The 20,251-nt window shown below is 39.9% G+C and overlaps 1 long non-coding RNA gene across 4 annotated transcripts in view; it reads left to right on the top strand.

Annotated features, from left to right (window-relative positions):
• LOC119841303 overlaps positions 1 to 20,251 on the top strand; it is a 338,866-nt gene that overhangs the window by 35,891 nt on the left and 282,724 nt on the right. The window contains exon 3 of one of the 4 annotated variants that reach the window (XR_006275066.1): positions 12,249 to 14,049. The exons of the other annotated variants lie outside the window; for them this stretch is intronic. This is a non-coding gene — a long non-coding RNA (uncharacterized LOC119841303). Of the gene's footprint in view, positions 1 to 12,248; positions 14,050 to 20,251 lie in introns of those variants that run through there. 4 annotated transcript variants of the gene reach the window in all.

A 20,251-nucleotide genomic window follows, 5' to 3' on the forward strand; every position in this document is an offset into this window, starting at 1 on the left:
TATTCAAACCTTGCCCTTTCCTCCTCACTCATTCACCCGCTTCCAGGCCATAAGGAATATGTTAAGGCTTTGGCTTATCTCGTGGTATTCTTTAAGTTTCCTTCTGTATTGTATGGCACTGTTGATTTGTTAACACCTAGTATCGTTTCTGTTGTTGTATTTATTGTACAATTTCCTGATTGTATTTTATTTATCACGGCTTTCTGTTTCAGTTGGGCAGGCTCTGTTTTGTTAACTGTAACAAGAAGTCTGAGTTTTTGTCTTTGGGATAAATAACTGGACTCTCCTTGAATCAGTGAGTGCTGTATGTGAAGTGCACAACTGCACAGTTGGCTAGGCTGTTTCCTATTGCCCATGCAAAAAACATATCAAGTTTTGTGTCCTGCACACATGTACTGAATGCTCCATTAAAATGGCACATAGCTGTTGAGGGAGGCACTTTGCTATTGCTACTGATTTTATGTGGCAAGTGCTCAGATACTACCTGATGGATGGCAGTATAAAACACAGAGATAAATGCATCATGATTGTTGAGAATGGGCAATCCCTTGGGTAAATTGGGCCAATCCAAGGAGGGCTTTGAAGATGAGATCCAAAACTTTAAGTCTGACTCAATAATGCAATCCAGGGCACCGCCTGCAGACATGGTTTAGATGCTCTATAAGTAATACTGTAGCCATGGGCTCCAATTTGGCAATGCCTGCTTGCCTGTACAGCAAGTCTGGTTGGTTTTGTTTTAACACTGGTTATCAGAGTAGCAGCCGTGTTAGTCTGTATTCGCAAAAAGAAAAGGAGTACTTGTGGCACCTTAGAGACTAACAAATTTATTAGAGCATAAGCTTTCGTGAGCTACAGCTCACTTCATCGGATGCATTTGGTGGAAAAAACAGAGGAGAGATTTATATACACACACACACAGAGAACATGAAACAATGGGTTTATCATACACACTGTAAGGAGAGTGATCACTTAAGATAAGCCATCACCAACAGCAGGGGGGGGGGAAGGAGGAAAACCTTTCATGGTGACAAGCAGGTAGGCTAATTCCAGCAGTTAACAAGAATATCAGAGGAACAGTGGGGGGTGGGGTGGGAGGGAGAAATACCATGGGGAAATAGTTTTACTTTGTGTAATGACTCATCCATTCCCAGTCTCTATTCAAGCCTAAGTTAATTGTATCCAGTTTGCAAATTAATTCCAATTCAGCAGTCTCTCGTTGGAGTCTGTTTTTGAAGCTTTTTTGTTGAAGTATAGCCACTCTGAGGTCTGTGATCGAGTGACCAGAGAGATTGAAGTGTTCTCCAACTGGTTTTTGAATGTTATAATTCTTGACGTCCGATTTGTGTCCATTCATTCTTTTACGTAGAGACTGTCCAGTTTGGCCAATGTACATGGCAGAGGGGCATTGCTGGCACATGATGGCATATATCACATTGGTAGATGCGCAGGTGAACGAGCCTCTGATAGTGTGGCTGATGTGATTAGGCCCTATGATGGTATCCCCTGAATAGATATGTGGACAGAGTTGGCAACGGGCTTTGTTGCAAGGATAGGTTCCTGGGTTAGTGGTTCTGTTGTGTGGTGTGTGGTTGCTGGTGAGTATTTGCTTCAGATTGGGGGGCTGTCTGTAAGCAAGGACTGGTCTGTCTCCCAAGATCTGAGAGAGCGATGGCTCGTCCTTCAGGATAGGTTGTAGATCCTTGATGATGCGTTGGAGAGGTTTTAGTTGGGGGTTGAAGGTGATGGCTAGTGGCGTTCTGTTGTTTTCTTTGTTGGGCCTGTCCTGTAGTAGGTGACTTCTGGGTACTCTTCTGGCTCTGTCAATCTGTTTCTTCACTTCAGCAGATGGGTATTGTAGTTGTGAAGTGAAGAAACAGATTGACAGAGCCAGAAGAGTACCCAGAAGTCACCTACTACAGGACAGGCCCAACAAAGAAAACAACAGAACGCCACTAGCCATCACCTTCAGCCCCCAACTAAAACCTCTCCAACGCATCATCAAGGATCTACAACCTATCCTGAAGGATGAGCCATCGCTCTCTCAGATCTTGGGAGACAGACCAGTCCTTGCTTACAGACAGCCCCCCAATCTGAAGCAAATACTCACCAGCAACCACACACCACACAACAGAACCACTAACCCAGGAACCTATCCTTGCAACAAAGCCCGTTGCCAACTCTGTCCACATATCTATTCAGGGGATACCATCATAGGGCCTAATCACATCAGCCACACTATCAGAGGCTCGTTCACCTGCGCATCTACCAATGTGATATATGCCATCATGTGCCAGCAATGCCCCTCTGCCATGTACATTGGCCAAACTGGACAGTCTCTACGTAAAAGAATGAATGGACACAAATCGGACGTCAAGAATTATAACATTCAAAAACCAGTTGGAGAACACTTCAATCTCTCTGGTCACTCGATCACAGACCTCAGAGTGGCTATACTTCAACAAAAAAGCTTCAAAAACAGACTCCAACGAGAGACTGCTGAATTGGAATTAATTTGCAAACTGGATACAATTAACTTAGGCTTGAATAGAGACTGGGAATGGATGAGTCATTACACAAAGTAAAACTATTTCCCCATGGTATTTCTCCCTCCCACCCCACCCCCCACTGTTCCTCTGATATTCTTGTTAACTGCTGGAATTAGCCTACCTGCTTGTCACCATGAAAGGTTTTCCTCCTTCCCCCCCCTGCTGTTGGTGATGGCTTATCTTAAGTGATCACTCTCCTTACAGTGTGTATGATAAACCCATTGTTTCATGTTCTCTGTGTGTGTGTGTATATAAATCTCTCCTCTGTTTTTTCCACCAAATGCATCCGATGAATGAGCTGTAGCTCACGAAAGCTTATGCTCTAATAAATTTGTTAGTCTCTAAGGTGCCACAAGTACTCCTTTTCTTTTTGCGAACACTGGTTATGAAAATAATGTTGCCCTTGTCTGACTTTGTATTTGTCACCAAGAAGGCTATGTTGTTTTCAATGAAGAAAATCTATAGAGGTAGATCCTAAGCCTTCATTATAATCTGAAATGTATCATTTAAACTTGTAAATTGGAAAATTGGATTCCCTTATACTACATTTAGGATCCATTAGAAGTGCTTACATCCAGATACTGATTCATTACCATTTACTAATGTGTTATCTAAACTTTGTTGCATATCACTCCTGATTTGGGGTCCAGTACTGATTTCCATCATAATGCTAAACTGAATATCCTACTCAATGAAGTTGTGGATGGATTGCACTTTCAATCTAACACTAGTTCCTGCTGTCTAAAAAACATCCCTTTGTTCCAATAATGACTTTTTTCACATCCATTTTAATACATGTGCCACACATTCTCCATAGGGTTCATGTTTCAGTGAGAAAAGACTACTTCTTATAGTTCAGTTTGCTTTACAGTAGACAATGTTTGGGAAGGACAGAGATATTCCATATCCCACAACTAAAATATACCAGATGTGTAGCTTTTTTCTGGTTAAAAAAGATCAGTAGAAACATACAATATTCTTTGTTTCCTAAAAGTAATTTAATAGTGCTTTCAACAGAGAATATGATACTTCAGTCTTGTACAGTAAAAAGGGGAAAGCGCTCTCTCTCTATATATATATATCATATATATGATAAAAAAGGAAATGAAAACAAATGACCTGTGTTTAAAATCCAATAAAATACAACAAATAACTTACTGATTGATATTAGTTTTAATATATATTTCCAAGTCGTATAAGAATTAATGATTGTTCGAATAATGTCATTTACCAGTGTCGACACTTAGCAGATGCTCAGCTTGACACATGGGTCTGGTAATTTTTATTATTTTAAAATAAATGGAACTAGCAGGTTTTTACTGGCCATTCAGTGAAGTATTATTGGGTTCCAGTATGCTGCTCATGTGCTCTGAGTTTGAAGGATAAAAACCAAAGGGGTAGTTTTTCTCATTAAAACACAACAGTGAAATGAGATACTCCTGTCTCCTTCCTATACTGCACAAGTAAAAGAACACAATATTTCCCCCGAGTGCTTTGTTTGTTGGGGGTTCCTGTAAGTTTGTTTTAAGAGAGAAGAGAAATAGGGAGGGGTTTGGGCTGACTGGAAGACATTTAATGACATTATTTGTTTACTGTGGAGATGTCTTCAAGAGGTTAAATTTCCCCAGGCTGACTGAGAGAATGACTTTCAAGACTCCAGAATAACTGAAGCTCAGACACCATGGTGATGGGTGCAGGATAGAACAGAAAAGAACTGACCTACAATAAAAGAAACAGCATTTGCTCCTTGCTATTTCTTCTAAACAAGGGTTGGGTTGGGTTCCAACTTATCTGTGCTCTCCTAACCTAAATCCCTTATAATGCTGAGGTAGACCAGGCATAAAATTAGATCAGAATTTCAAATACCCTTAGATCAGGGATTTTTGGAGATGGAGTTCTGGTACATTCCTTTACAACTCTAAATCCAGCCATTGAATCCAAATTCAGTTTAAGATTCTGACTCCAGCGATGGAGGATATTCAGAGCTGAGTTTTTGGTCTAGGCTCACAATTAGCATAATACAATAACAATAACTGAAGAGTTGTGATGGACATTCATATTGTCATTCTGACTCCAGCTCTCCTCACAATAAAACTGAAATCATTGCACATCATCCTTGTACCTGATGTGCAATATGTAAGAGAAATGATTATTTATTCTAGTTTCACAGCAGAAGAGGTCCTTCATCGAGTGATCCCACACTCATGATGTTGATTTGGACCACATCTGTGTCATAGAGTATGGCTGGTCCACAAATTTTTAATGCTTCCTTAGTGGTATAGTCAGCAAAAAGTGATCCACAATGCAAGTGATATCACACAACTGTTAACTAAATCAGAGATTCAGATACAAATCCCCCTTTCAGGAACATGAGAGTTTGGGAAATAACCTGGTAGATTTTTTTGTTCCTTCAGTCAGTATGTGAATTATACTTTGGTATGAATTATTAAAGTAGAGCTATTAGTTTACACAATGTTGTACAACAGGCTGGTCACAGCATTTTTATCTGCTAAATATAGCCACATCCTGTTTAGGGTGGCACAGATAAGGTGCAGAATATGTGCAGAAAGCCAGGCTTCTGTGATTAGGTCAGCACTGAGATAGTATGGTGATGGGGGGGCCTCATAAGAACCTACACAGATTATAATTGATTGATTTTACAGCATCACTTAAAGTGCCATGTACTGTACAGACATAGAAGATGAGCCTCTATTTATATAGACAAAACAGACAAAGAATGTGGGATGAGGGTAGACATAGAAACAGACTGTATGAGGTGAAGTTAGGCATCATAATAGATTTTAATTATTTGTTTCTATTATCCACCTCTTCTTCTGGGAGCATTAGCTTGCCTGCTCCCTCTTCTGCTACCATAGTCAAATAATAATCCTTCTTTCGATCCTACCCACCCCACACCAGAGATTTAGGGCTTAATGTGAGCCATTTACTCTACTTGCAGCTTACAGGGACATCTGCTCTAAATCCATTTCCTCAGAATGTCACTTGTCACTGAATGTGGAAAGTAATAGTTCTCATGAGCTGGCAATAGTTTACCAGTAGGGGTAGGAAAAATACACGATGGGAGGAAAGACAGAACTATCCAAATGTGGTACAGTTCAGGCTATCACATACATCTAAAAATATAGGAGGCAGTGCTTGGGAGAAACACTTGACAGTTCACACACATTTATAAATTGAAGAATTGTCTCCCAGAGATAAGCACAGCTAAGATATCCTGCTACTGGACATAGAAAGCTCTTGCTCCACAAGTTCCCCCTGACTGAAGCACACAGTTAGGGGACATAGGCAGGATGTATGGCATGCATCCCCACTCGCTTGAAACTCATCCTGGAAGAGCCCCCTTACTATAATCTAGGCTCTGAATTAGCTTATTTCACCAGAGACAGAATGTTTTCCCTCATCACAGCTGCTACTCACCATGTCTAAAAGCCAATCCAACTCACATAAAAGTCAAAGGAAAGACTCCCATTGATTTTAATGAGAGTGGGATCAGGCACTTAAGAAGAAGAATCTGGTATGAAGGATGCAGCCACTGGCTATATCCAGCTCTGTCTACATCACACCAAAATCAATCATTCAGTAGCAGCTTGATGAGTGAGGAGAGACCAGGTGGCTTGACACTAGTTCTGCTCGTTATTTAAAGGAAAGCTCTCCATTTCCCCAGGACCAACATGCTGCCATTTCTAATATTAAGAAGTCTCTCGGCACTAGTCACTAAAAAATATATGCTATAAACCTCCTATGCTAATTTGGTTTTTATCTTGAAACTTCAGAATTCCAAGGGCTAGATCCACAAAAGACCTTAAGTGCTTAACTGCCATTTTAAGTGCCTAAATCTCACAATCAGGCCCCACTGGGATACACAAAGCTCGTGCTCAGCAGCCCCTGAAACCCTGTAGGTCCTAAATTTGATCAGCACCCACATTTTTGCAGTGCCTGTTTCTGGGTGCCTGTTTCTGCTCCTGAGCATGTGCAGTGCCACCTCGTGCCAGGTATCTAGATATCTGAGCCCCAATGTGATGCACAAATGGGGGAAGACGAGCATTCCTCTACCTAACTCCTGCTGGGCCGGTCTGATAACAGGACTCAGACCTTGCCTATTGGGCCCCAATAGAGAAGCTTTCACAAAACCTGAGGAGGTGGTGATTCCCACCTTATACCTTTTATCCTAGTGGTTAGAGCCCTCCACCTGAGATTTGGGAGATGACCAATGGAAATTCCCGTGCTACCTGTGGGGGAGAAGAGATTTGAACAGGGATCTTCTGTCTCGCAGGTGAGTGCTCTAAACACACTGTACTATAAGTTGGGCACCAGCACCGTTTCCACCTCAGCTTCTTACTTAAAGAGTATAGGTGCCTAATGTCAAAAGAGGGTTTTCAGCTGAGGCTCCCAAGCACAGGGAGGGGCCTCCTTGCAGCCAGATTTAGGTACCAATCTCCAAGAGATGGGTAAGGTTTAGCACACATCTGTTGGTTTGGTATCTTCCATAGACTACCCTGGGCAAGGAGCTTCCTAGCATGCCAGCCTTTGTGGATTCCATTTTGCGGCACCTCTCCCCATTCATTTTACAGGGAGCCTTGGTGCTGAACTCCGGCTTTCTGAATCCCAGTGTCTTTGTGAATCTAACTCCCATTGGGTTAAAATGTGTGAGCTTATTTCTGACTTTATCTTTTTATTGCAACTCCACATGTGAACAAGCACTACAGAATGGAACATGCTCATCAAACATATGAAATGTGTCGGAGAACATTGTAGCATCTCTTGTACATGTCACATGCCTGCTTTGGAATATGATGTGCCAATTAGACCAGGCTCTGTTACAAATTAGCATTGTCATGAGTCATCCTAAGAGACTTACAACACTGATATCCATAGGAGTTCTACTGCAAATAGAGGGCACAACCTGACCTAATGCTTTTTATCAACTACTAGGAGATAGAAGCCGAGGTTTTTCATATAGGACTGAGATGAAGAAAATCTGATTGCACTCAGTATAGTGCAAAATCTTCTAACGTGTTTATGAAAGATTATTTTTGCTGTGTTTTTTCCCCTTTGCAAAGCAATTTCAGAGGAAACAATGGTCTACCACCAAATAAGAGTTTACTAAAAATAAAAATTGAATTTAGCCTGCCTGTTGACAAGCTGATTGATTTGTGAGCTCTTATGACTGAATCCTCTCCTAAATGTGCTCCCATTTATCATGTGTAAGATTGTTTCACAATCAATACCAGCCTAGGACAGAGGCTTTTCTGCCATGGACATGTTGAAAAACAACCAGCCTTCCCAGTAATACTGCCAAGTTTTTTAGACGGAATTATCAGAACAGTTTAATAACTTAGAACATGCTTTGCACTAACGTCTGCTTTGAAATTGTGATTTTTTTTCAATGTAACTTCTATAAATCATCTTTTCAGGAGAACAAAAATAGGTTAAGATTGGATTTCCCCAATCCCTCTTCTAATGGTGAAATCAGAGCTTTCTCTGGTTGTGGGACCTTTCCAACAATTGGATTTCTTAAATTAGCTTTTTAACATAATTATTAACATTCTGTGGGATGTATTTCCAGTGAACAGGGACAAAGCCTGTCTGTGTGTGTTCTTCCCCATTCCCCCAATCCTTTGGAATAGTTTTAAGTTGTTCTTGATTAAACACTTGTATATTGTATTTTAAAAATGATTGACAAAAATATCTTTATTCCAAACTCAGCAAAGTGAAGGGATTGGAGAAATTAAAAGAGGTTGGAAATGAGTCAAAGCTTTGTAGCTATTCAAATAGTTTCTAGAATGGCCTAGAATGTGGCTGTACCTATGCAGCTGCATAAGGGAATAAGGGGGATAAAGCCCCTCTCCCCCACTGCACTCCCCTACATGACTACGTTAGCCTTGCCCAGATGGTGGGCATCAGTGGGAACATATGGGCTGCACCCTGATAGTTTCCACTATACAAACAAGTGGGGAGCAGGCACGAAGTGGGGCAAACCACTACCTTATATGCTGGCCAGTGCAAATGGGGAGTAAGGAGATAATGATTTTGCATGTCTTTGCACACTATCCAACACAATTTAATAGAGAAAGGAATCCCTACTGTAGAATAAAATAGGATGGCTTAAAAATACAGAAAGGATCATAATCTGTATTAAATCCTATAGATTTTTAGATATATGCAGTGGAGTTCATAGCCATGTCAGTCCCAGAATATTAGAGAGACAAGGTGAGTGAGGTAATATTTTTTACTGGACCAACTTCGTTGGTGAGAGAGACAAGCTTCTTCAAGCATGAAGAGCTCTGTATAAACTTGAAAGCTTGTCTCACTCACAGACAGAAGTTGGTCCAATAAAATATTATCTCACCCACCTTGTCTCGCTAATAGATTTTTAGAGTAATTTCTATAGGACTCTTATTTTAATATCAAAATTCTAAAGGACTCTTCCACAAAGACTATCTATTCCGGCCCTTCCCTCTCCACTCTTGGCCTAAGACTGCATCCTGGAAGCTGGCTCTGTGTCTGCTGATCTCACTCTTTAGCCTTATTTATAGTGCTCCTAGGTCAGAGGCACTCAGCTTTGTTCGTCTGGTGGGCCCCTCTGATGTGAAACAGAGCCATGAAACAATAATGCTGTAACATCCTGATTTGCTTTGGAGTTGCAGCCTCGTGACACACTAGTACAAGATCCTGGCACAGCCGTCACAATGCGATACTAGGACATCACATGGAAAGTAGATCATATGTAATTAAGGCTCACAGGTGCTAAAGATACCACTTTATGTGTCCACAAACAGTAAGTGTCCTTGAATCTGACAAATAGGTCTTTCTTTACTGAAATATTTTCAAATACTTGCAGCTAATTGCTATTAACAAGAGCTGGCTGGAAATGGCTTCCACATTCCATGAAAATTTTTGAGATCAAAAATGTTTTCCTATCTCAAGGGAAAGTCACAATTTTGCAAACTAAAAAGTGCATGGAAGGAAATCCATCTTGGTCAATTTAAATTTTTTTTTGTTAATTTTCAAAGATTTTGTTTCATTTTTGACACTTTTTTCATTTTTTCTTTAGTATTCTTTTACTATAATAACATAAATTTCTAAAAGAGAAGTTGTTTTGAACTGGAAAACTGAATTTTTGTATAGAAAATGTTGAAACATTTCATTTCAACAATTTCCAAATCATTTCCCCAAAAATACTGAGCTGAAAAATTTGTTCAAAAAAAGTTGAGAGACAAGGTAACACCTTCCATTGGACCAACTTCTGTTGGTGAGAGAAGTTGGTCCAATAAAAGATATTATCTCATCCAGCTTCTCTCTCTCATATCCTGGCACCGACATGGGTATACCAACACTGCATACAAAAATGGTTGGGAACTAAACAACTCTCGACTATTAACATTGGACAAGATGGCAGTGGATAGAAAATGAAGGAATAGGATGAAAAATATGCAGCTAAGAGAGCTTCTTATTAATAAACAAATGCATTGTGTCAAATTCTGCTCTCTCTTATGACAGTTTGAACCTGGATTCACATGGGTATAACTAAAAGTCAATATGGTTCATTGTATCTAGGGCTGCAGTTTGTCAAGGTACTTAAACCTCACCTTAATTTTAAGCATATGAGGAGTACTTTTTGAAGTAAATGGGACTACTCAGGTACTTAAAGTTGAATATGTGCTGAAGTATTGCACGTGCTTAAGTTCGTTGCTCAGTCAAGGTCTGCATACGTTCTCCGGTATCATTCTCGAAAACATAAATAAAGTAGTAAATTCTATGAAATCCCCATATCTTATCATTTTTTCCAACATAAATTGTCATTAGGCCTTACTGTGAAATGGGAAATGATGATAATTTATACATGCAGACAGATAAATGACTCAATTCTTAGTTACAAGGAATTGTTGACAGTGATTACTGATGCTCATTTTCTTTATGCACTTTATGTGAGGCAGGAAACTCCAGGTTTAGTGGCCTTTCATGTTTTTCAAAGTAAATCAATCATTCGCATAATAATTATTAATTATTCCATGTTGGCAGACTGTTGTTCTGGTTTATGACAGTTAAAAGCACCATACAAAATGCTGCAAAATAGGACTACTGATAAAATACTTTTCAGCTCCAGCGATAACACAAATAATTACCAGTCACTTGTAAATAACTAGTGAAGTAAATTGAAATGTTCGCTGTTAAGATTCAATTGACTGCAGCTGAAACGTTTGGCTGTCTAGATTATGAAGTTGTAGGTGCACAACAAAGATTTTGGTTCAAATTACAGTGGATTTATCCAGTTCATATCTGACTCCCTATCCTGAATATTAAGACCACACATGGTTAAACTACTCTGAAAGATAAACACTGGCTGGTTGTGAATTTTTTGCATTGCGCTGAATCTGATATTTAATTTCAACTCCAGTCCTCTGAGCTGGAGTGTTCTGAATATTTCTGATTATTATCTGAGCTCGTTATCCTGTAGTGCTTTCATACCAGGGTCCAACATTCCTAATCACCTAGTCAAGTTGAATCTTTCATATAGGGAACACTGAGAGGTGACCTAATCACAGATCAAATATTCTTCACTGCTGTGCAATGTGGAAACGAACCAATGGGATCACCGAAGGGATCAGGAAGAAAGAGAGACGGTTACAGTGCTCATATGTTTTCCCTCAAGCCTTTGAAGATCCTCTGCAAGAATAGCTGTGCTGTTGTGGGTTCTGCTAGATCTTGCAGGGCATAGTTAGCCAAAGGAGAGAATAGTCTGCTCTTTGTGTTTTTGAGTTCCGCACTCAGCAGCAGCAATGGAGCAGTGCACGGTTGGAGGAGAGCCAGGCAATGATGGGGCAGACTGGCAAACTACCAGTGCTATGGCAATTTGGAGACTCAAATCTGTGAGTACTCACTCTCCTGTCCCCATGGGTCCTCAGCCTCTACAAGAACCACTATCTACTTATACCAATCTGCCATCAGCCCTTCTTCCAAATGGGTTTTGTGCGCTGGAATAGAGGCAAACCAGGGATTTTGTCTTCATCTTTTAATGAGAAAAGGTGTAGATTTGATTCCACAATTTCTCTTATGTGGTTTGACGGGAGAATTCTTTACCTGCAAGATCTGTTCTCACACAAATAGAGGGCAGCTAGGAATAATAAGTAAAGATTTGTATTCCTTCCTGGCTCTAAAATGAAAGTCAGATGTGACCATGAGAAACCATTTTTAAGCACACATTACATACCTTTCTAGTAACCCTCCCTACATAAGGAATATCCTCTTCTTACTGCAGTCGTTATGTAATTATACTTGCATATGTGCAACTCAAATATTGCATGCAGAATAATTCAGCAGCTCACAGTGGGTTCTGTTGCTTGCCATAGGCCACTGATGCTTTTCTATTTAAAAAAGTCTACAGGGAAAGGAGTAATCATGTTCTGAATGCAGATGGTACATCTGTAGAGTGATCTGGTATTATACCTCATTGAATGGCTGTTGCAGACTGTAAAAATCCATTTAACATTCCTTTTCTCATTTTACTGTAATGTATCACTGTGATCAGGAAGTTTATTCATTTATAAACACACCTTATCTTTAACATCTCAGTCATATTTAACTAAGTTATCATTGTTTATATTGTGTCGATGACTCATTTCCCTTTGCAGGCTGTGCAAATCATATGTCACATAAAATATCTGACCTTTCTCTTCCCAGTCTCTGTAGGCCACCAGCTGATTATTCAAAGCAATGCTCAGTATAATAATACCATGTTCAAAAGAAACAGTGAAGAAGAAAGGGGACTGCACCTTGAAGGTGACCGATCGTGTCAGATCTTGGACATTTAATATCACTGCATGTTCAGAATCATCACTGAGAGGAATTAAAATGAAAGTAGAACAGAAATTAGGCACAGTATGGATACAGAGCTGGGTGGGAAAAGCAGTCTAGCAAATCAAAGTTTTTTCCTTAAATTGAACTACAAAACAGTAAAGTTATGTCTATGAAAAAGCAAGTGTCCCCTTGGTGATTATCCTCTGAAACTGGGCCCGGCTCTTGTGATACAAGTCAGTCCATCCAGCAAATCAATCGTAAAGTCAGTCAATCTGGTTCCCTGGTGATTTTTCCCTTCTGTAGAAGACTTCTCACATGACAGCCATTGCTGTGGCTGTCCCATGGGACATCCCCAAGGGACGCCTCCATGCTCAGGGTTCCCTGGCTGCTGTGAAGGTTTCTCTCTCCTTTTTCATTTACCTGCTGAGTTCTCCCTTCTCCCACTTGTAACAAATCAATGAGTTAAGAGCAACAGGCTATTTTTTATTTGTATGGTGCTGTTGTCACAGTGCCCCAGTCATAGACCAGGGGCTTACGGTGTTGGCACTTTACTAATACATTACAAAAAAACCAGCTCTGCCCTGAACAGTTTAAAACCTAAGTAAAATAGTGCCTGTTGGACAAGAATCCATTTATGGCTTCAAGGCATAGTCCCGCAACTATCTGAGCTAAGGCCAATCTTTGCTTAGCCACTAGTAGTTACAGAACCCTTATCCTTTCTTTTGTCCAGCTATTTGAGGTCAACTTCTAGAGTGTACGTATAAACAAAGCCAGGATTTTGCATCCACTGCCTCCCTTCTTTATCTCTTCTCCCTCTCATTACCTTTACCCCATTTCTGGACACTATCAAAATATCATTGCAAAGATCCGTTACTCACAATGTTTCTTCTGAAGAGCAGTGTGCTGCCCTTGGGTTGCTCCCAATGCCATGCGGTATCCTTGGGAATGATGCCCACAGACACAATTTTACAGGCTTCATTCCCATTCCCACCCCTTCATTATAAACACACTTTTCCTCCTATTTCTTCATTTTCATTGCTTCTTCCTTGTTCTGCTTTTGGTTAAAAATCTGCATTCTTTTTCTGTATAAAACCTCTGTTTATGACATGTGTCAGGATATCATATAAACTACTGCTTGATCCCACCTGTATTTTTTAATCTTCTTGAAATATGTGCATTTTATCAGTGTTGGTTGTTATTGCAATGATTTTAGTGTGTATGGTTTCCTAATTTGCTAACCTTTCTATTAAAATTAATATTTAGGTTTTATATCTCTCAGACTGGAATAATGATGTTAGCGTTATCTGATGTTTATATCTTTTAGTCACGAAAATGTTCCTATTTAGGCTGTAACAGGCCACACACAAGTAATCACAATAAATAGCATTTAATATGTTTACAGTAATGGAAGGATGAGGTTAATTTCTGTTTTTATATTGATGGAGTCAGCTGGGCTTGGAATACTATTGTTTACAATTAGCTACATTTTTGTTGTTGTGCTTTACCCTCAAATTAAATCTTTATTTCAGAAACTAACCCCAGGGATTCCCTGTTATACTGAATGTAATAAACAGCATTAGCTGATAGCCTATAGCCGATGTTCATTTGTAATTAGGCTTGTGTTTAAATAAGAATTATTTTCCAAATTTTAGTGCAATAATTTTCTCTCAGATTTATTTATGAAAGGCTGGATTAAAAGTTTTCTCCAGTCAATTCGTCCTGTCTCCACATGTCTATAAAGCAGGGTCATTCGGGTGAGGATGACATTCTTTCACTCTGCTTATGGTCCATTTTGCAAGTATAATTTCTGGAGCCAGGAGGGGAAAATATTGAAAGTCAATGGGGGTTGGACATCTAACTGCCAGTTGAGCCTTTCAAGATCTCCCCCAGGGCATTTTGTCAAATGGTTATTGTAACGAGCTAATGCTGTGGCTACAGGTATACAGCTGGGGAGATCAATGTCACCCTAGTAAAAAGAATAAGTCCTTTCCTTAAGAGACCTCAGGGCACATCTTTAGTAGAGAGGCCCCATTTCTTTCCTCTTTTGCTGCAGGGTAGAATGTTGAAGAGATGTCAGTGTCCACACTAGGGGTCTACGCATGAAAAAAGAGGCCATTTTTAGCCAGATTCTTTACTTATTCATGATCATATTATTAATATTCAAAGTACAATGTAGTATGTTTATGTTTTATTGTAATTTTGCCTTAATTTATTTTTAAAAGCCATGAAAATTGAGGCCAAGTGCTGAAGCCCTGCAGTGGTGCGATATAAGTTAGATAAGAACACCTATCCTCAAAGGACCAGATTTAGCATAATTCAGCATAGCTCCATTGACTTTAGTAGAGCAATGCTGCTCTACACTAGCTGAGGATCTGAGCCATAGCATTTTTTATTTTACACCCACACAATTCTGAAATAAGAGTGCCCTATATAACAATGGATGAGCCACAAAATTTTGGTCAGCTGATTTAAAGCCAAGGGGAAGAAGAAATTTACGAAGTATGCTTTGGTTTAGTGGGGCTCAACCTTTTCAATAATTGTCCCCTCTGAGTTTCTCTTTTCATCTAGCCAGGAATCCCTCCTATTTAGCAGCATGGTAAAGGTAGTGTGCAGGTGTATGCTTCTGTAGTTCCAAGTACCTAGGAAGCTTCAGCTTCTGGCCCTGCTATAAGACTGATGTACACAGTGTCAGCCACCCACCGAACAGTGGTTCGGATGTTGCGTGTCTCATGTACGTTTTGGTGCTTTGGATTCTTTTTGTAAGCTAGCAGAGAAAGACCAAGTGGCACAGCAAAGTGAAGGGGGTGAGATAGAATGGGCGCATCACTATACAGGCACTGTTAGAATAAAGCATACTGTTGCTCTAACAGCATATGGCAGAAGGTCATCTTTCCCAAATAAGGCCAGTGTTCTTTGAGAAGAAAATGACTATACAAAGGGGGATGGGAAAGACTAGAGGAGGTTGCTAATAGCTTCTTTGTGGGCTGATTACATAACTGAAGGATATTTTCTTTTTTTTTCTGTTGGTTTATTTTGTTTTATTTACTTTATTGTACAAACACTTGAAATTTAGATAGTTTTTTAAAAAAAATCTAAACATACCAAAAGCCAAGATAGATAACTTGAATAATGCAAAGGTAAGCAAAATGTATCAGTTTACACACAACAAACTGACTAGCGAAAGGGCCGCAACATAAGGTAGTTATGAAAGGACTTAGAGGAGGCATGATAATGAAACACCTTGTCATGGGGTGTATGTACATTGCTGATTGGCAGCCTCACAACAACTGGGAGGATAAAAGGGCTGGAAAGCAGAAGGGTGGGGTGGCTACCAGAGGAATGAGCAGGCTGGAGAAAGGAACTCCTGCCAGCAAACTACTAAAGAGCAGCCCAGAGACAACAGCTCAGAAGGGGATGAACTGACCAAGAGGCTGGAGATTCTGCCAAGACCCGGGGAAGGTAGGAAGGAGCTCAAGGCACTGTCAGAGTTGTGCTTACCTAGCTTGAGGGCCCTGAGCTGGAACCCAGTGGAGAGGGCAGTCCTTGGTTCCCCTACCAACCACTTGATGGACTTGAGTGAAGAAAGGGTTTTCAGACTCCTGGGCATCAGGAATAGACTGGCAGCCCTGACAGACTATGTGAGCTCAGGGGCTGCACCACACTTGGCCACAAGGGGTGCTGTTGTACTGATGCATCACCTCACACCTCCATGGTCTCAATATTAATATTAGTTAGACACAAGCAAAATGGTTTCAGAAAAGTGACTGAGAAGCATGTAATACACAGCACAGGTCTCAGGAGAACAACTCTGGATTGTTCACTAGGAAGCAGAATCCATTCCCCACACAAGGACTGGGAGGCTTCTCTTCAGATCTGCAAGCGCCATTTATTCATTTAGTTCTGGTTTTATCTAAACTTCTTCTATAACTGCACTCTGTGGGCAGTCAGTTTACTGTGGTTTCTATTGAAATTTCAGAAACGGGTAAATAATATCTCATGAGGCGATTCCAAATGGTGAATTATGGTGACTTGGGATAGCTACCTTAGTGCAGATGAGTTTGCTAGATGATTGAATTACATATATCAAGACTGGGGAAATCTGGGGCATGTTTGCCAGACTCTCAAAAGTGACAAAGTGATAAATGAGCATCCTGCTTCCTTCTCTTATAAACAAAGAAAATAAAAAATAAAAAGCATATGAAGCATGAGCTACTTTGCTGATAGGGCCACCAAAACAATGGCATTCTTTTCCCCTGGCTTTCACCTGTGCCTGCACACCAATACTATTAGCCAGCTACAAAGCTTCCCATATGACTGTAGTCTGAAGTAAGCAGAGTTCTGGGGGGGGGGGTGTTTGACCCTGATACTTGGATCATAGTTTTTCTTTGCAATAAGAGAAAGGATGATCCTTACAAGGACAAGGTACAAAATCTTCTCTCATTTACATTCATACAAGTCCTACTGGCAACAGCCTATGAGTGAAATATTGGCCAAATTATGGCAAAATACCCATTGACTTCAATAGTCAGGATTTCACCCCATAGCTATAAAGAAACATCTTCAGCAGGTACACTACCAAGCAGATGTTATGTTTGGCTTGGTGTCACAGATGACAGTTTATGGACAACGTTACTACAGTGGATGGTATCACACCAGTAAGGGCCTGTCAAGCAATGTTCACCTAGGGGTTTGAAAATAAGCAGTAGTGAATAAAGTTAAAAAGAATTGGGTATTTGTCTAAATGTGGTCAATCTAGCATTCTTCTCCTGGCTGATGTTCTCTGCCAGTCCATTGTCTTCATTTTAATCTAAAAGTGTTGTCTTTCACCTCCTAGGTCACAAGTTTGAATATGGCTGGTAATGACTGAAAGTAGCAGCCATCTGGCCTGTATTAAGTTCTTAGGTGATGGTTTTTGGTCTAGGTAACAATCCAGGGCTATTGGTATCCCACCATGAATAGGGCTGAAACTCAATGGCATATCAGCTTGACAAAGCTCTGCAGGTGAATAGCAATTTTTTGTTTGTGGGACTGCCAGTGTGGTACATATCATAAGCACAAAATTCATTTCATTTAAAACATTTAGTGTGTGTGTGTGTGTGTGTGTGTGTGTGTGTGTGTGTGTGTGTCTGCACTGCACAGTATAGTCAGTGTGCAATCTGCTCTTAAGAGGCATGATCACTGTTTTGTGACGTAGAAAACAATCCATTGTGTTGTGATGGGTTTTTTTAGCCTCCTCCAATGCATCAGAAATTGGTTAGTTCTGTGGATCAATTAAGTTCTCACTCCTTCGTGAACAATTCCACAATCAAGACTACAGTCTTTAATTGTCTATAATATCCCACTATGCTTGCAAAAATAAATAAATCTCCAGTGAACAACTGATCATTTTTGCCCAGTTATGTGTGCCTCTTTAATAAACTTATGAAGTGGTATTTCTGAAATCCAGCCAGACATAGGGATGTATTATTATTTCAGACTATTACTCGCAGTAAAAATATATATAAATGGCAGATAGAAAGCTATGTTAAATGTGAATTTGTTAAAATGAAAATCTGTTGCATGATTGTGGTCGGAAACCATTATTCGTGTTGAGTTGTGCCTTGTTTGAGGAACAGTCCCAGTGAAGTTAATAAAGGCTAGATTGACACTAATTTACTCATACTGGTGAGCAGTTACTCATTCCAATATTCATCTGAAGTCAATGAGACTATAAGAGTTGAATGACTGCTACCCAGGTTGAGTGATTGCTACCAATGTAACTAAGGAGCTCACAATCTGATCCTAAGTCATTAAGTGCATTAGAAGCTGACCTTAACATTTTAGGAAACTTCTAAGTGGAACATGACATTCTCATAAGCAAACTGGAAAAAAGTGGTCTAGATGAAATTAATATAAGGGGGTTGCACAACTGGTTGAAAGACTATACTCAGATTAGTTATCAATGGTTTATTGTTAAACTGGGGGGACATATTTAATGGAATCCTGCAGCAGTCAGTCCTGGGTCCAGTGGTATTCAGTATTTTCATTAATGACTTGGATAATGGAGTGGAGAGTATGCTTATTAAATATGCAGACGACACCACTCTGGGAGGAGTTACAAGCACTTTGGAGAAGAGGATTAGAATTCATAACATCCTTGACAAATTGGTCTGAATTCAACAAGATAAAATCAATAAAGTACTCCACTTAAGAAGGAAAAAATCAAATGCCCAACTACAAAATGGGGACTAATTGGCTAGGTGGTAATACTGGTGAAAAGGATCTGGGGGTTATAGTGGATCACAAATTCAATGAGTCAACAATGTGATACATCTGTTTAAAAGACTAATATAATTCTGGGAAGTATTAACAGGAATGTTCCGTGTAAGACACAGGAGGAATTATCCCATTCTAGTTGGCACTTGTGAGGCCTCAAATGTAATATTGTGTCCAATTCTGGACTCCCCACTTTAGTAGAGATGTGCCCAAACTGGAAAGAGTCCAGAGGAAAGCAAGAAAAATTATGTAAGGTTTAGAAAACCTGACCTATGAAGAAAGTTTAAAAAAAAATTGGGCATGTTCAGTCTTGAGGAAAGAAGAGTGATCGGGGACCTGCTACGTCTTCAAAGGTGTTAAGGGCTGCTATAAAGAGGACAGTGATCAATTATTTTCCATGTCCACTGAAGGTAGGACAAGAAGTAATAGGCTTAATCCACAGCAAGGGAAATATAAGATAGATATTGAGAGAAACTTTCTAACTATATGGCTACATCAACACTACAGCCGGGATAGACACTGAGATCGATCCACCAGCGGTCAATTTAGCGGGTCTAGTGAAGACCTGCCAAATTGACAGCAGATTGCTCTCCAGTTGACCCCTGTACTCTACCCTCAACAAGAAGAGTAAGGTAAGTCAACGGCAGAGTTTCTTCTGTCAACCCCTCAAGGTGTAGACCTAGTAACTTGACTTAAGGTACGTTGACTCCAGCTACATTATTCACATAGCTGGAGTTGCATAGTGTAGGTCGACTTACCACGGTAGTGTAGACATAGCCTGAGAGTAGTTAAGCACAGGAATAGGCTTCCAAGGAAGGTTATGGAATCTCCATCATTGGAAGTTTTTAAAAACAGGTTGGACACACACCTCTCAGAGGTTACCCATCCTGCCACAGCTCAGGGGACTGGACTTGATAACTTCTCAAGGTCCTTTCCAGCCCTACATTTCCATAATTCTATTAAATTAACTGTTTGATACCAGGAAATATGGTACATCCACAGCAGGCCATGGACCTCATGTGACCATGTGAGGTAACAATTTTTATAGCATCAATTTCATGGTAAATTCAACAGCTGCAGCAAGGTGTTTTGTTTTTTGTTTTTTTGCTGTAAGGCATCTTGGAGTGTTTTTGCCAATTTTCTGTCTCAAGAAAGGTGTCTTCACATCTTGATTTAGCCCTGAATAATTCAGCAGAATCTTTAATAACAGACTTTCATGTTATAAGATCCTAAAACATGTTAAGCTTAAAGAGGTAGAAAGTAATTTAATGTCATCAATAGGACAGTGATTTATAAAGAGGAGTTTTTAGGATGTTATCACATATTATGGTGGCTTATTGTTACTGACCTTTATATGACTTTTTCAAAAGATCATAGATTTTGATCTAACTGTATTTCCTTGTTGAACCTTGTAACAGGGATACAGAAACCCATTCATTAACATAATGTATTTAACCCATCCGCTGCCAATGCTTTCCCAATCTTGTTGCCAACCAAATGAACTGGAAGGAGAATATAGTAAGTAATCCAAACAGGCATTCTAATTATCATTCTAATCCCCCCCTTTATTTAAATAGGAAAAACAGCCATTTATTTAAGACATGTAGCAGACAGAGAAGCAGTTACCCTGA

The sequence above is a fragment of the Dermochelys coriacea genome, chromosome 12 (genome assembly GCF_009764565.3).
Source record: "Dermochelys coriacea isolate rDerCor1 chromosome 12, rDerCor1.pri.v4, whole genome shotgun sequence".
NCBI lineage: Eukaryota > Metazoa > Chordata > Testudines > Dermochelyidae > Dermochelys > Dermochelys coriacea.